The sequence below is a fragment of the Chiloscyllium punctatum genome, chromosome 3, assembly GCF_047496795.1.
Source record: "Chiloscyllium punctatum isolate Juve2018m chromosome 3, sChiPun1.3, whole genome shotgun sequence".
Taxonomy (NCBI): Eukaryota; Metazoa; Chordata; class Chondrichthyes; order Orectolobiformes; family Hemiscylliidae; genus Chiloscyllium; species Chiloscyllium punctatum.
Genome location: NC_092741.1, coordinates 49,951,647 through 49,970,634, shown reverse-complemented (window position 1 = coordinate 49,970,634; position 18,988 = coordinate 49,951,647).

Here is an 18,988-nt window from a genome sequence, read left to right as displayed (position 1 = left end):
GCTGCAGTGTAACCAGCCAGTAGTTGCCTGGCTGTTGTGCTGACAGGAATTTTCTTTTTTGCTTTGTGGACTTGATAGTCTGTCCACACACAGAAAGTCACATAGTTAATTATACATCAAGCTCCATGCAGAAGTGACATGACCAGGGGGTTATGGATGGTGGTGGTGGGGTGTGGTGGGGGGCTGGGGGGTGTAGGTGTTGATTGGTCAGGGACGCATCAAGTGGTCTACAATTGGTTGCAATCTTCTCACCTGTACTGGTATAAAGCAAAGGAAATAGAAAAATAAATAAATGCATGTTCATGTTATAATCATTCTGATGCCCCTGCATACTCTCATCCTGAACAGGAATTCCTTTTCATCTGTACCGATGAAATAAAGATGTGCATTGAAAGGCTAAGTGAGCTCATGTCATATGGATGCATCAGTCCCACCATAACGCTTCCTTGCTGGTTACTGTTCTGTACTTCAAAATAAAAAAAATAGAGTTTAACATCAAAAGTATGAAGGATAAAATGATTGATAACTCATTTATAGCCAGATGCTAATTAATGAATTACATACATTTATTTAAGAAGCAGAATTTTAGTTCAGACTTAATGAATTTTATTAAGGGGTGAGAGAATCAACCACTGTAAATAAGATATTCATCAGAATGGTAATTAAAGGTTCAGCCTTGGCAATATTACTATTCTATTTCTCATCTTGCCAAATATAATTGAGTTTAAATATTGGGTACAGTCTGTATAACATTCTCTCACTGATGTAAAATTTCTGTAAGCTTTATTTTAGTCCATGTATGTGAGTTTACAATCCTGAAAGTCAACACTATCCAAGAAGTTTTGGTCATGATGCCTGATTTAAACTAATATCAAAGAAACATGTTAACCATCGAAGAAGACAGGAGTTTGGGTGGCACGGTGGCACAGTGGTTAGCACTGCTGCCTCACAGCACCAGAGACCTGGGTTCAATTCCCGCCTCAGGTGACTGACTGTGTGGAGTTTGCATATTCTCCCCGTGTCTGTGTGGGTTTCCTCTGGATGCTCTGGTTTCCTCCCGCAGTCCAAAAATGTGCAGGTTCGGTGAATTGGCCCTGGGAAATTGTCTGTAGTGTTAGGTGAAGGGGGTAAATGTCGGGGAATGGGTCTGGGTGGGTTGTGCTATGGCGGGTCAGTGTGGACTTGTTGGGCCGAAGGGCCTGTTTCCACACTGTAGGGAATCTAATCTAATTTAAGAAAACTAATTGAAATCTCTGAGGACTGCACATTTAGCGATTCAAAGTTGACAGCATGTTTGAGCTAAAATGAGACTTAATGGTATTCTGACAGCCACTGACAAAAAAAACCAGTAATGTGGGTTTTGCCTCCAATAGGATATTTTACCTGATGCAGCAATACTTATATTATGCCTTGTAATATGGGAAACTAGATTGTGGATATTGTAGGAGTTGGAGAACCCAACAAGCTTTTATAACAACCAGCTATTTTGTACAAACATTGCATTCAAAGCCATATCAGTATCTGGACTAACATTAACTTATTAGTTACAAAAGAGCAGCATGCTTCATGTAATGCTTCGAGTGATCTGAGTTAAGATGGAGATTGTGATCCTTATATCCCTAAGTCGCATGTTATAACACAGTAATGGTATTAAGAGCATGCCAGTGAGAGACATACTGACTTTGAGACATCACACAACATACCTTTCTTCTGGAAATAGAGGTATACAAAAATAAAAACTCAAATAAAAATGTACATGGTTTTGCATGTTGTCAGTTTGAGGAATTATCTAAGCATGTAAAATAAAGTTTACAAACTAATGTTTCAAACTTCAAACAGTGGTCTTGAAGGTTTGACCACTCATCCTGATCTGGTGATTGTAATGTCTCTGGAGAAGCATGTACTGTTCTCTGTTGTTGCTCATCCTTCATAATTTGGTTGTCTTGCTGCTGGTTGCTGTCACTCAATATCACTGCACAATGAGAATTGTTGGAGTGTTTGCCTTCATGCTTTTTGTGCATGATCATGTGGTATATATTGGATTGATTCCAATCCTTCGCAACATAGCTCTGTAATTGGTAATAACATAGTGTGATTGGAGTTGGCTGCATATTTTAAAAAGCTTTGGTGGTATCCAAACGTTTGCCTTCTTAATGCATGCTTGCTGCCAAGTGAATGGTTTTGCTCATTCTTGATCTGCTTACTCGTATACTTTTTAAAATTTGACTCTTCCTTTGAATGACGACGTCCTGTGTACTAAAATGGTTGGACAATTGGTTGCTGGGAAAGATTATTCTCAATTACCATCTAAGCATAAATTATGGTAATCCATTCTCTACTAGTTTTGCAGAAAAATAAGTGATGTGATATGAAAGTCTTAAGTTGTTGCTAGATCCTTAATGATCATTGATTTGAAAGTATGTGCACAACAGGGCCAGACACACCAAATGGAGGGAGAATGGTTTGCCTGCTTGTGGAGTATAGGGCTGGGGACAAAGCCTCAGACTAAGGGGTAGATCATTTAAAATTAAGGTGAGAAATAATTTGCTTCATTTAAAGGATGGTGAAACTCTGGAATTCCCCATCACAGAAGACTGTGAAGGCAAAGTCAAAAATTATTTCAAGAAAAAGATAGTTTTATAGGTTTTAAAAGCATTGTTGGGTATGGAGAGAAATCAGAAATTGAGATAGAGGATCATCCACGATCACATTGAATGTCTGTCAGGACTAAATGATTTACTATGTTTCTGTCTTTCTAAGTACTATATGTTCTTCTGGATTGTTTTAACAATAATAATGGAATGATGGTGGATTTTGGGCAGCGCGGTGGCTCAGTGGTTAGCACTGCTGCCTCACAGCACCAGGGTCCAAGGTTCGATTCCAGTCTCGGGCAACTGTCTGTGTAGAGTTTGCACATTCTCCCTGTGTCTGTGTGGGTTTTCTCTGGGTGCTCCGGTTTCCTCTCACAGTCCAAAGATGGGCAGGTCAGGTGAATTAGCCATGGTAAATTGCCCATTGTGTTCGGTGCGTTAGTCAAAGGGAAATGGGTCTGGGTGGGTTACTCTTTTGAGGGTTGGTGTGGACTTGTTGGGCCAAGAGGCCTGTTCCCACTCTGTCGGGAATCTAATCTAATATGGATCATTCCACACTTACAGTACACATTTTGAAATGGTTTGCCATTGTCCAACACCATCCAATCCAAGATAGACCAAAATGGTGGGGAGGGAACAGTTCCTGCAGACTGCTGTCAAGGGAGGGGTGGAGATGATATGTTTGGTGATAGCATCCTGCTGAAGGTGGCTAAAATGGCAGAAGACGATCCTTTGAATACAGAGACTGGTTGGATGGAAAGTGATGAAAAGGGGAAATCTCTTGTTATTCTGGGAGGGAGGGGAAGGAGTGAAGGCAGCAATGTAGGGGATGTATTAGACATGACTATCCTATGTTGAGAAGAAAGGAAACTATGTTGGAAGCACCTCTGTGAAAAGTTTTAATCAGTGGAACAGATTTTTTTCTCTATTCACCCATGAGATGAGGGCATCACTGGCTAGATCAGCATGTATTCCCATCCTTAATTGCCCAGATGGCAGTTAAGAGTCAATCATTATGCTGTGGATCTGGAATCCCACGTAGACCAGATTGGGTAAGATTGGCAGTTTTCTTCTCTAAAAGACATGAGTGAACCAGATGGGTTTTTCTTGACAATCCAGTATATCCCTTACATTTCTGCCTTCACTCCTTCCTCTCCCTCCCAGAATGGATTCATGATCAGCATCAGATTCTCAATTCCAGATTTTTAAAATTGAATTCCATCAACTGCAATGGCAGGATTCAAACCCAGGTCCCCAGAATATTATCTGAGTCTCTAGGTGAACAGTCCAGAGATAATCCCATTGGGCCATTGCCTCTCACCGTGATTTACATTGAGAAACTGGGACAGTGGCAGAGAGTCCTTAGAGAAAGTAATGCATGAGGAAGTGTAGTCAAGGTAATGGTGGGAGTTAATAGGTCTATAGTGGATATTGGTGGGCAGATATGAAAACAGAGAAATTAAAGAAGCGAAGAGTTATTGATGAATCAAATTAAGGGGAAGGAATATTGAAAATTGGAAACAAAATGGATGAGACCTAGGAACAGCACTGATGATGTCATTGGTATAGTACAACAAAGAATTTATGAGTGATGGCCCAAAAAAGACTGGAACAAGGAATGATTCAAATAACCCACAAAGAGACAGGTATGACCGGGACATTTTGCTTAGTGTAAGTGAAACAAGTTAACAGAGAAATTGTTCAAAGTGAAAGCGAGCTAAGCCAGGTGAAGGAGGGTGGTGGTGAGTGGAAACTGTTCAGGCTGCCCTTTGTGGAAGAAGTAGAGAGCTTTCAGACAGTCCTGATGTGGAGAGGTTGGATATCCATGATACAGAGGAGGCAGCTAGCGCCTGAAAACTGGGAATTGTGAAACTGATATAAAGAATCACTGATGTAAGTATGGAGAGGCTGTACAAGGCAGGAGAAAATAGAGCCAGGGGAGGAAGAAATGTGTTCAGTAGGGCAGACCAGGTTAATCTCAATGTGTTTCTGTTTGTTTGTAGATTTTGTAGAAGCAGGCTTTGGGGTGTACTGGGGACAATGAGGTGGGAAGTTGTCAAGGGAACTTTCCAGAATGGATAAAATCAGTGACAGTCTTAAAAAACTGCAACCTGATGATCACTGGTAGGATCATGATCCAGAGGATATATGCACTGAGAGTTGGCACTCAGCCTCTGCTATGTAGAGGTCAATATGCTAAACAATAGCAGTTCCACCCATATCAGCAGGGTTGGCTACAAAACAAAACCAGGCTCAAAACTGAGAGAATGGGGGGGGTAGGCGAGCGAGGAGGGAGACAGGATAAATTTTAAAGGAGCTGAGAAATTCAGGTAGCTGATGTCATGTTGTAGTTCTCGATGAAGAGATCATGTGTAAATAAGAAGCCAGAGGCATGGGCCCAGATGGAAGGAGAGTGAAAGATCTTTGGTGCGTGGAATGGACTCCTATCCAAAGAAGTGAGCATGGTGATGAAGGCAACAGAAGAAGAGTTCAATGCCATGTTGTGCCCAGAATTTATTGATGTGGGGGCATAGAGAGATAATATTAAGTCCTTTGCTGATCGTTTAGTATCAGAATGGGAAAGGTCAGTGGGTACAGTAAATGACTGACAAGAAGTAGGATTAAAAAAAAAGATGGGTTATAAGGAGAAGAGGAATCCAGAGACATGTTGGTAGCTGGGAATCTTTGGTACTTGTGTTTCTTAACATTTGAAAAGAAGAGAAAGCAATTTCTTGTTAAGGTGCAGAATGAGATGAAGAAAGAAATGGAACTGGAGACCAGGACAGCTTTGAAGTTTTAATGGGCGGAGAAGTGAAGGGATATGACACAAAGCGCTATGTGTGGATGTTGGGAGTTTGCACCCATAGAAGTCATAGACTTATACAGCTATACAGCAAGGAAACAGACTCTTTGGTCCAACTCATCCATGCTGACCAGGTATCCTAAATTAATCAAGTCCCATTTGCCAGCATTGGGCCCATATCCCTCTAAATCCTTCCTATTCAAACATCCATCCAGATGCCTTTTAAATCTTGTAATCGTATCAGCCTCCACCACTTCCTCTAGCAGCTCATTCCATGCATGCACCAAACCTCTGAATGAAAAAGTTGTCTTTTACGTCCCTTTTAAATCTTTCCCCTCTAGCCTTAAGCCTTTGCCCTCTAGTTGTAGACTCCCTTCACCCTGGGGAAAAGCTATTTACCCCTATCCATGACCCTCATGATTTTATAAACTTCTATAAAGTCACCTCTCAACCTCTGATATTCCTGGGTGAATAGCACCAGTCTATTCAGCCTTTCCCTTAGCTCAGACTCTTCAACCCTGGCAACATCCTTGTAAATCTTTTCTGAACCCTTTCAAGTTTCACAATATTCTTCCTATAACAGAAAGATCAGAACTGCACACAGTTCCAATAGTAGCCTACCCAATGTCCTGTACAGCTGCAACATTACCTCCCACTTTCGATACAAATGCACTGACCAAAAATGGCAAGCATACCAAATGTCTTCTTCACTATCTTATCTACCTGCGAGTCCACTTTCAAGGAACTATGAACCTGCACTCCAAGGTCTCTTTGTTCAGCAACACTCACTCGGACCTTATCATTAAGTGTATAAGTCCTGATCTGATTTGACTTTCCAAAATACAGCACATCACATTCATCCAAATCAAACTCTATCTGCTACCCCTCAGCCCATTGGTCCATCTGATCAAGATGTAATCTTGTTTGGTGTGCCCTACACCTCCAACTTTGGTGTCATCTGCAAGCTTACTAACCATACTTCCTTTGTTCGCATCCAAACCACTTATATAAATGATGAAAAACAGTGGACTCAGCACTGATCCTTGTGACACAACACTGGTCACAGACCTCCAGTCGAAAAGCAATCCTCCACCACCACCCTCTGACTCTATCCTCAAATCAGTTCTGCATCCAAATGGCTAGTTCTCCCTGTATTCCATGTGATCTAACCTTGCTAACCAGCCTCTGATAAGGAACCTTGTCAAACGCCATACCGAAATCCGTATAGATCAAATCCATTGCTCTGCCTGAAATGAAAAGGAAAGCTTTTTGTTAAATCCTCTCCAATTGTTTTCTGAAACTGTCAGGTAACTCTTGCAGTTTTTAAAAATCTTTGGCAGTTGTTGGTTGCACTGTTTACACTAGCTCTGGTCAAAGTGAAATCGATCAACTTTCAGTATCTTCAGTTTAGTAGCCAAGAACATCAAGCCTAGAGAAATATCTTGGTCTTTATTTGTGTCAGACATCATCATCTTGGTAGCTAGTTTCTATTTCACTTAAAAGTCATTCTCTTGCATTGTGACATGTAGATACTGCAATAGTTAGCAGTTTGGAGCAGGTCATTCTAATGGTATACAATCTATTTCAATGGTAAATTTTATGTTAACTATGTCTGAAATTACATATTGTCAAATAGCTGATGTCTCATGCTCTATATTGGAACAGTTGGCATGCGTAGGTTTCAAGATTTATGAAGCAAAGCAAAAGACTTTTCACCTTGTAGCAGACATGCACCTTGGTTTTTGTAATGCATCTACTTCAAGAATCAGGACTTGCCTTTGGTTATGGTCTTGCAGTAAACAAGATACTGCTCACAGACCTGCTTGAGAGAGCCGAAAATATATTAGAGGTTATCTTACCATGTATATATCTTTATCATGAAATTGTCATTAAAAGGCAAGTATTAGTTAAAAAATACTGAGACAATTTCATGAATTCTCTTTGTCCTGCAGGGTAAACATTTGGTTAACATTTACAAACACCATGGATTGTGATGGACTTTGTAGAAGTAGTAATTGATATAAAGAAGTATTTCTAACAGAAGTTGACTTGAAACTTCAGACAGTGAAATACTAATCCTTGCTGTTGTGTTGCAGCCTTCAGTAAGTGATGGTGTTGTTATGGTCTGCCTTTGTCTTGCACATGACTATGATGTCATCAGGTACATAAATACAGCTGGGTATATTCTCAATCTTAAAGTTGCCATTTTGTTGTATTAATCTGGGAACAGGAGTTTGAGCTTGTCGGCATATTCAACAACATCATGTGTGGTCTGTTCTGTCACAGTGGTATATTTTCAATCTCATGAATTGTGAGTACATCTAGATCTGTGCCCTGCTCCCCAAGGGAACTCTGTCACTATTGGACCATTGGTATTTGTTATCTAGATGATGTTTGGCATTCAAGATGAGCTAGTGTATTTGCACTGCAGTATGATTCTGTCAATGCATGAAATTGATAAACTGTTATACGCAATAAGATATTGCTCTCTCTCATAAGCCATACAATGGAAAGCCATTTGCTGAGGTACATGTCTTTCAGAATGCAGAGTGGCACTAGCTGTTGTGTTAAGTATAGCCTTTAATGTTGTTCTGCCTTTTCAGGGCCTCTGATACTCATGATTGCAAAACCTGATACCCTTGACATGGTGTTCAAGGCTAATAATATGGAAAATTTGGTCATTTTATGAAACTTTTTGTTTGTTTAATTCTAAACTTGACTGATTTTTTTTCCCCATTTGTTTACCTTGTAACACTTTCCTTGCTGCCAGTGCTGGGATATCACACAGTCTTTTTGATGATCTGAGTTTTATTTTAAACTCTGGCTTGACCTTTAGAACCAGATTTTCCACACCTCTTTGCAGATATCAAGAAAAACTGGACAGTTTTAGGGTAGGTATGACAAATTGCATGTGTAAGAATTTTGTTGGTTTGGTGTGTTTTGCTTTTGCTCTCATTCTTGCATGGGATGTGGGCATCACTGGTGAACCTGGCATTTTTTGCCCATCCCTAATTGCCCTTGAACTGATAAGTGAGCTGGGCCCTTTCAGAGAGCAGTCAAGAGTCAACAGCATTACAGTGGGTCTGGAGTTATATACAGTATTGCAGATTTCTTTCCATAATGGAGATTAGTGAACCAGATTTTTTTTTTACAACAATCAACAGACAGGTTATCTTTTCTTTCTAGATTTTATTGAATTCAAATTTTGCCATCTGACCTGGTGATTTTGAAACCATAACCCAGGACATTTTGACACTTACCTGGTCTTCTGAATTACTTGCCCTGTGACATGACCACTATGCCACCACTTCCATGGCCTGTTTCAGCAATAGTCTTGGCTGCACCTGAAGCATGTAATTGTCGCTGGCCTGCCATTATGGCTTTTACACTCAAGTCATGTGTCAATGATGTGGCCTTTTTTCTTGCTCAGAAGATCCTTCCTAGAGGCTTTAATTGGAATGAGGTGATAACTAATACAATTAACCTCTCTGACAGTTCCTCTTTGGAAAAGGTACACCCAAGCCCTGCTGCAGCATCTTCTGACAAACTAGTCAATAGGCTCTTTGAGTTCTTATCTGTCTGACATGAATGGTCTCATCTTGAAGTTAATGCTCACCTTGAGCTGATCTTTACAAAACTTCTACATTTTTCTTTCTGCATCTTTCTGATCATCAATGGAAAGACTGAGCATGTTAATTCTATAAAGTTTCTTCTTGATGATAACACAGTTGTAATTTCAAAAAGTAAAAGAACCAACGAAGGTATGGAACAGATAAGTCCTCCTATTGTAGATAGCCACTTTTTAGTATTTTAAAGATATAATTTCTCCTATCAGTACTTTAAAAAAATGGCTCTCAGATTTTGTTTTAAAGGGAGGAAGAGTGAGGTTGAATGTTCATATTGCTGGTCACTGCCTAGGTACAGATCTGTGTAGCCATCTGTACTCATTAATGTTGCGGATTGTCTGAATTCTCTGACGTCCATTGCAATTATTCACTGGGTCTTGAACTAGTTTTCCAAATATCTACCACTGAGACCCTGGAGGTTTTTTTTTAGATGGTCATCGGTTGTAATCATGATTGGATTTTTGCTAATAGCAGGTCATTTTACCAAATGTAGTCATGCTTATGTTATCTCTCGTAATATAATAAACCAGACTGTGGATATCATGTATACTGAAGAATGCAATAATACTTATCACAATGAGCTATTATATATAAACAATACATTCACATGTACTGGGCAAACATTATGCTATTGGTTTTAGTAGAGCAGCATTCTTTCAATTGTATGGCATGATTTATTTGAGCCGGGTTATGATAGTGTGTCAGATCTTAATACCCGTAACTCACATGCTATCATACTGAGATAGTATCATGAGCATGTCTTTTAAACTTATACTGACCTACTGATTATGAGGTTATCCTTCATTCCTTCTGGTCACATGTGCATCCATACCTTTCTGGTGAACTTATTGTCACTACAGCACTGAGAACATCCCAAATCTTCAGAGATATATCCCCAAAATTCAACAAAAAAAAATCCAGTAATCTATTTTGCACACCCTCCATTCCAATCTCCAATGGACTCAGTAAATTCTGTGTCCTTTATCTGTCTTCCACTTTAGTACAAGTATTTTTCTGTGCTTGATTTTTGTTTCCATGGTGTTGATGCAACAGAGCACTTTCAGGTCAACATGTTCTAACTATGCTAAGATTTACATTTTTCATGTTCTTTTCTTTCATTCAAAGAGAGGAAAAATAATATGAAATTATCAAATAGTGCTGCCTTGGAAAGTACTATAAATCTTCACATTAAGTGTGATCTAACAAAGCTGAAAACTGCAAATGATTGAACAGGATTTAATAAGTTAAATTCCAATAACCTTCAAAAGATCAAATATTCCCATGGATACAAAGAGATAAGTCATAAAACTGTACTCAGCTTTAGTTCTTATCTTTCACCTTTCTAGAAATAGTAATGGTATAACAAGGCCACAATCAGCAGAAAATTGAAAGCGGCATGTTTCTTCAGAACTCAACTTATATCAGGGTCATTTAATTAATACTGGTAAAGCCTGATCTCTTAAAATACTCTCAATGTCCATATTCTTAGATAGAGTACATGATAACTGGCTATGTGAAACCACTGAGAGATGATTAAACCCATGTACTGCAAAATGGTGCTGAACACAAATAAATGCATGATGACACATATTTCTATTTGCACTGCTCTTGAAACTTCCATCACATTGACAGAAGATTGCATTTAACAGAGAGTGAATGCATGATAGAATTTCTGGACAGTGACTGATGCATTATTGTGTTTATTTCCTCATTTATTTGCTCAGCCGTTCACTGCATATCACCAACATTAGTTCTAGGTGAAGCAATCCTCTATGCAAGGTTTGTGAAGGTTTGTAGCTCAGGTTGAGGTTTAGGGTGTAGGTTTGCTCGCTGAGCTGTAGGTTTGATATCCAGACGTTTTATTACCTGGCTAGGTAACATCATCAGTGGCCAACCTCCAAGTGAAACGAAGCTGTTGTCTCCTGTTTTCTATTTATATCTTTTTCCTGGATGGGGTTCCTGGGGTTTGTGATGATGTCATTTCCTGTTCATTTTCTGAGGGGTTGATAGATGGCATCTAGATCTATGTGTTTGTTTATGGAGTTGTGGTTGGAGTGCCAGGCCTCTTGGAATTCTCTGGCCTGTCCCAGGATAGATGTGTTGTCCCAGTCGAAATGGTGTTTTTTTTCATCCGTGTGTAGGGCTACGAGGGAAAGAGGGTCGTGTCTTTTTGTGGCTGGCTGGTGTTCGTGTATCCTGGTGGCTAACTTTCTTCCTGTTTGTCCTACGTAGTATTTGTGACAGTCCTTGCATGGAATTTTGTAGATGAAATTTATAAACCACAGACACTGTGACAACTTGTAGACACTTGAACAGGACCAGCAAAAGAACTCAAATTATTTTCAAACATGAAGTTAACAAACTAAATCAGTGACATACCTTTGTAGACTTGGCATGACTTTACAACATCTTGAGGTCATGTGACAAATAGTATAAATGTCTTTATTTCTTTCTTTCTTGTCAACTGTAGGAAAAGGATTTGAGATTTTAAAAAAATAGACACTATATTTATGGAAGTCCAAAAACCAAAAATAACAAAAGATTGCAACTATAATTGTCACTAATAGATATAGAACACAGCAGAAAGTTAGCACATGGAGTGCACTAATTAAGGAAGTACGAATTTGTACAGCAGCATTCTCGACCTCACCGTACCTCAAAACAGTTCCTGTTTTTGAGCCGAATTCACATTCTAGTGTATGAAATGCAGCTACTAATTTGCATTGGACAAAATTCTACAAATAGCAATGCAATAAATGTCCAGTTGAGCTGTTTTGGGTGTTAGTTGCACTCTGGCAGACATTGAAATAGACTCCTTAATAAAAATCAAAACATTCTTTAGTTAAAAAAATGGGAAATTCTACCTAATATGCCACTGGACATTTTAAATGATGAATTTCAACATGAGAAAATTTCTACAGGAATTACCCAAGTTACCATTGTAATCTTATTAGAACACCAACTTTGAGGAAATTGTTGTACTATAGTGTTGAATCCAGACTACATAGGCCTGGATATTTAAGACATTTACATGACATCAAAGCATACGATACACTGTTATAAAAGTATCTACTTCATTCAGTCACTCTCCCACTGTGGAATGGAGGCATTGCAGTCAGCCAGTTATGTCTGTGCAATGTACAATAACATTATGAAGCACAGTGTCCAGACTATGCACATAGATCTAAGATTTTGTAGCCTTGCAAATAATTAGTACTGTAAACAAACTTCAAGACTTCTGTGTCGCAAGAACCCAACTCATTGTGGCTATGTTACACAAACTTTATCTTTTATTCATTCATGTGGTGTTGATGTTGATGGCTAGGTGAATTCCTAATTGCAATGACAAAGATGGTGCCAAGCTACCTTTTTGCAGCAGTGTAGTCATATGCTGTAGGGATACCCACAGAACTATTAGAAAGACAGAGTTCCAAAATTCTGATCCAGCAACAGTGAAGGAACAGTGAAATAGTTTCAAGTCAAGCTTGTGTATTGCTTGAAGGGAATCTTGCAAGTGGTGAAGTTCCTATGTATCTGTTGCCCTTGTACTTCTAGTTAGTAGAGGTCACAGGTTTAGAAGGTGTTGTTGGAGAAGCTACGTTAGCTTGCAGAAACTGAAATACAAATGATATCATGGTGGCAACAAGTGGACATTAAGAATGAAACATAAAAGCAACATAGCAGTTGTGACAGTAGTTCCTAACAGGCATTTATCAATCTGAGTACAGAGCTGAAGTTATAACTACAACCAAAACCGTGATGAAGCACTGTTAATACTCTATTTTTGCTTTCTCTGTCTCTAAACAAAAAAAAAACAAAACTAAGAGGCTGCCATTGATCTGATTAAAAAGGACGAGAGGTTAAAATGGCCTATACATACAGCTTTGAAGTGCTCGTAGAAGAAATGGCTACTTAAGACACTGAAAATAATTGTGTGTCCAACATGAGTTGATTATGCCATTTACTTTTCCCAAAATTGCATACTTCTTTTTAAAAGCCCATATTATGTTGTCATGTATTTCTGTATATATGTCAGCTACAGTCAAAAACCTGAAACTACAAGCCTTCAGTTTTTAAAGGGGCAACACAACATAGATTACAAAAGGAGCAGGGAAGCAAACAAAAAAAACACAGAAATGTATTACATCGCACTATAGATTTTCATGCTGCATTTTAAAGATCAAAAGAACTGGAAAGCATACATCTGAACATGGGATGACATTCAATTGAAATTCTATTGAAAATTCAGTTAGATTAAAAAAAAATCATAGAGTCATAGAGTCACAGAGATGTACAGCACAGAAGCAGACCTTCGTTCCAATTTGTCCATGCCAACCACATATTCCAACTCAGTCTAATCTCACCTGTCAGTACCCAGCCCATATCACTCCAAACCTTTCCTATTCATATACCCATCCAGATGCCTCTTAAATGTTGCAAATGTACCAGCCTCCACCGCTTCCTCTGGCAGCTCATTCCATACACGTACCATGACAATGTTGCTCCGTAGGTCTCTTTTATATCTTTCCCTTCTCACCCTAAACCTATGCTCTCTAGTTCTGGACTCTCCAACTCCAGGGAAGAGACTTTGTCTATTTATCCAATCCATGCCCCTCATGATTTTATAAGCCTCTATAAAGGTCACACCTCAGTCTCCGATGCTCCAGGGAAAACAGCCCCAGCCTATTCAACCTCTCCCTATAACTCAACTCCTCTAACCCTGGCAACATCCTTGCAAATCCTTTTTGAACCCTTTCAAGTTTCACAACATCTTTCCGATAGGAAGGAGTTGTATGGATAGTAGTATGGATTGGCAGATATGTGACAGAACAAACAATAGGCAATCAGACATCCTCTTGCTTTGGACAGTTAAACTTTAGGTCGAATAAAATTCTCTCTGGTACTTTTGATGATGACTACAAAGATCCTGAAAATGGTTTTTCAGGCTTTAGAAAATTTGCTTGAAGTTTAAGTCCTTAAGTTCATGTCATACAGAGACAGCCAGGTCAAACTTGCCATAAAGTGACACCTTAGTCACTTGCCCTGCCTTATTTCCCAAGGGAATGTCAAGTTTTGCTCCTTCTCTAGTTGGTTCATACATATATTGAATATTTTCTTGTACAGGCTTAACAAATGCCTCTCTATCCAAGTCCTTAACAATATGGCAGTCCCTCACAATGTTTGGAAAGCTAAAATATCCTACCATTATAACAGTATTAGTCTTACAGAAACTTGAAATCTCTCTGCATATTTACTTCTGAATTTCCTGCTGGGTTAATGGTAAGACCCTGGGGAGTGTTGCTGAACACAGGGACTTTGGAGTACAGGTTCATAGCTTTTTGAAAGTGGAGTCGCAGGTAGATAGAATAGTGAAGAAGGCGTTTGGTATACTTGCCTTTATTAGTCAGTGCATTGAGTATAGGAGGTGGGAGGTCATGCTGCAGACATGCAGGACATTGGTTAGGCCACCTTTGGAGTACTGCATGCAGTTTTGTTCTCCCTCCTATAGGAAGGATGTTCTGAAACTTGAAAGGGTTCAGAGAAGATTTACAAGAATGTTGTCAGAGTTGGAGGGTATGAGATATAGGGAGGGGATGAATAGGCTGGGATTATTTTCCCAAAAGCATCAGAGGCTGAGAGGTGACCTTATAGAGGTTGATAAAATCATGAAGGGCATGGATAAGGTAAATAGACAAGGCCCTTTCCTTGGGGCAAGGGATTCCAGAACTAGAGGGCATAGATTTAAGGTGAGAGGGGAAAGATTTAAAAGGGACCTAAGGGGCAACTTTTTCATGCAGAGGTTTGTGCGTGTGTGGAATGAGCTGCCAGAGGAAGTGGTGGAGGCTGGTACAATTACAAGATTTAAAAGGCATCTGGATGGGTATCTGAATAGGAGGGGTTTAGAGGGATATGAAACAAGTGTTGGCAAACGAGACTACATTAGGTTAGGATACCTGGTCAGCATGGATTAGTTGGACCGAAGGTCCTGTTTCTGTGCTGTACATCTCAATGACTGTATGACTATTGGGGAGCCAATAGTACAATTCCAATAAGATGATCATCTCTTTTTTACTTCTCAGTTCCACCTATACAACTTCACTGAATGATCTCTCAGGAAAACCCTCCTTAAATACACCGTAATGTTATCTTTAATCAAAAACATGACCCTCCCTCTTCTCTTTTCCCCCTTTCTATCCTTCCTATAGCATCTATACCCTGGAACATTAAGCTGCCAGTCCTGCCCCCCCTTCAAGCCACAGTTCTATAATAACTATAATAACCTAGTCCTATGTTCCTAACTATGCCCTAAGTTAGTCTATTTTACCTGTCAGGCCTCTTGCATCAAAATAAATGCAGTTTAATTTATCAGTCTCACCAGAGGGGAAAGACCTTTGCTATTCACCTTATCTATGCCCCTCATGATATTATAAACTTCTATAAGATCACCCCTCCCCCTCCTATGGTCCAGTAAAAAAAGCTCCAGCCTATCCAGCCTCTCCTTATAACTCAAACCCTCCAGTTATTACAACATTGTGTACATCTTTTCTGAACCCTCTCCAGTTTAATAACATGCTTGCTATAGCAGGCAACTAGAACTGTCCACAGTCCTCCAAAACTGGCCTCACTAACATCTTGTACAACCTCAACATGATGTCCCAACCCCTATATTCAATGATCTAAGCAATGAAGGAAAGCATGTTAAATGCTTTCTTAATTACCCTGTCTACCAGTGATGCAACTTTCAAAGAACTATCTACCTGAATCCCGAAGTCTCTGTTCTACAACACTACTCAGGACCCTAGTATTAACTGTATAAGTCCTGCCCTTGTTTATTTTATAAATTGCAATACTTTGCATTAATACAAATTAAACTCAATCTACATCTCATCAGCCCATTGGCCCAAATGATCAAGATCTCTGAGTCTTAGATAACCTTCTTCATTGTCGACTATACCACTAATTTCTTCAACACCATTTGAGACTCCTCAGTTACTGAAGTACTTAATGTTCAAATGTAACAAGATCTGGACAATGTCTGGGCTTGAGTTGGCAAGTAGCAAGTAACATTCACATTACATAAATGTCAAGCAAAGACCATGTCCAATAAGTGACAATCTAATCAGTAGCCCTTAATATTCAATAGTATTATCATCATGGAATCAGCATCTTGGGGTTGCTATTAACCAGAAATTCAAATGGACATGTCACATAACTTCAGTGCCTGCAAGAGTAGATCAGGAGCTAGGAATACTCAGCAACTTCAAGTCAGGAGTGTGATGGAATAATTCCCACTTATCTGGATGGGTGCAGCTCCAACAACATTCAAGAAGCTCAATACCATCCAGGACAATGTAGCTCACTTGATTATACCATATCCACAAGCATCCACTCCATCCACCATTGATGCTCCTAGCAGCAGTGTGTACTATCTACAAAATGCACTGCAGAAATTCACCAAAGATCCTCAGCCAGCACCTTCCAAACCCATGATTAATTCCATCTAGAAGGACAAGAGCAGCAAGTACATGGGAACACTGCCACTTGGAAGGTCTTCTCGAAGCCACTCACCATTCTGACCTGGAAACATATCACCGTTCTTTCACTGACTCTGGGTCAAAATCCTGGAATTCATTTATAAAGGGCATTGTGGGTTTACCAACAGCATATAAACTGTCGCAATTTAAGCAGGCAGCTTACCAGCACCTTCTCAAAAGGCAACTTGGTATAGGCTATAAATGCTGACACCTATATTCCATGAGTGAATAAAAAAAGGGTACCTTATCCTGCAGTGTAATTACTGTTAGCGAGATTATCAATTATTCCCACATGTGATTCTTAATTTGGTTCTATCTTATTTTATACAAACTGATTCTACATCTTGATCTTTAGAATTAAGTCTCTATTATATGAAGGTCATCCTTAATTAGCAGTTCTTTCACTCCTTTTTTCTAGCTTCTTGTCCTTCTGAAATGTCATGTTCCCTTGAGTATCCAAGTCCCAACTTTCTTCGTCTTGCATCCATATCTCTGTAATGGTTAAAGATCATGTGTATTTTTTATTTCATTTGGGAAGACAATTCACCCTTTTGTTACGCATGCTGTCAACTTTCAGATACAAAGTCTTCAATTCTGTCTTTTAACATTGTTTGCAACCTTTACCCTTATCTTACCGTGCATTTTTGGATTTGTCAACTGTGTCCCTTCCTGCCATATTCTGATTTTATTATCCATGTCGATACCTCAATCTCCTCTCACTTTAGCTTATCACATCTTCCTTCACTTGATTTTTAGTCTGTCCTATTTCATTTGAAGCCCTTGCAACTGCTCTGGTCATTTGACTCACCAGAACATTGATCCCTGCAAAGTTCTGATGAACACCATTGCATGGTACAGTTCTCACTCTCCCCAGTACTGACATCAGTGTCTCACGCATTGAAAGCCATTCCTTATACACCAATCTTTGAGCAATGTATTCATCTCTCTGATTGTATTTATCTTGTACAAATTTATTCATGGCTCATGCTAGAAATGATTAACATTGTGGTTCTGCATATTAATTTCGCCTCTAGCTGCTCACATTCCAGAAGCAGGACCTCCTTCCAATGTGTTTGTTACCTTTATGGATCATGGTAACTGGGTTCTCCCTATCCCTGTGCAAGGTTGTTCCAGTTTAGACAATCTGACCGCTGGCACAAGCCAATCAACACAGCTTTTTATACTCTTGCTCTTGGCTGCAGAGAACAGCGTCCATCCAATTGACGATTGTATCACTTCCATCTCTATATTCCACCATTCATAAACCTTCCTGTATCACAGACATGGTCAGTTTGCTCATTCACCCTGAAGCACCTGCTATCACCTATACAAGCTGCAAGATCCTCAATCTTGTTGCACAATTGTGGCTGTGGCTCCTCGTTTCCACCTTTTTGGTTCCCTTTTCTGCATTTCTCCCAGTCATTCTTCCTTGCTGCTTTGTGGCTCCTGTCAACACTCACATTACTATTTACCACTCACCACTTGTTGTGATTCATTTAAATACATTTAATAAATATTTTTGCATATTGCAGGGCTGAATCTCCTTCCCTCCACTTTGTTTGGATAATAAGCAAACAGAATTTATCCACCTTGTATTAACAAGGATATCAGCTGAACGCATGGTATTTCTAAAATCTGCTTCTTTCATCAAGACCTGAGAGGTCTTCAGCAACAGGCACAATCTTCTGGTTATTGTCTAGAAGTGGCAGACAGAAGGCCTCTCATCTTTAAGTTCCGTTATTGTATCAGTTAAAAAGACAAGTAACCCCAGGCCTTTCTATGTTCTTGCCATTGATTTTATTACAGACCTGAATGTGGCTGGACAGAAAGTCTGAGGTTCACCAATTCTCAATGAGCCCACAAAATGGTTCTGAGTTTGTCAGTCTGTTTGAAACGATGCAGGACAATGATGCTTGAGGTGTGGGTTACTATCATGATGTAGGCAAAAGTGAGTACTGCAGATGCTGGAGATTAGAGTCAAAATTAGAGTGGTGCTGGAAAAGCACAGCAGGTCAGGCAGCATCTGAGGACAGGAAATTGACATTTCAGGCAAAAGCCCTTCATCAGGAATCTATTTTCCTGGTCCTCAGATGCTGCCTGGCTTGCTGTGCTTTTCCAGCACCACTCTAATCTCTACTATCATGATGTGCCAGGTAAGAAAAGGTGTGTGTATGTGTCCTTTTGTGTTGCCCGAGATTTGCTGAGGAATCTGGAAATGGTTTTCACCAGCACCGAGATCCTGTGCTAATGGCACATTGTGATAGCAGAGGTTCTCAATGCTGGTGAAAACCATTTCCAGATTCCTCAGCAAATCTCGGGCAACACAAAAGGACACATACACACACCTTTTCTCTCATTACTTCTGTTATCTAAGAAATAATGTTTCCTGGGTGCAAAGGAGAAGACCCTTATGACTGCCTATTCCCTTTTCTA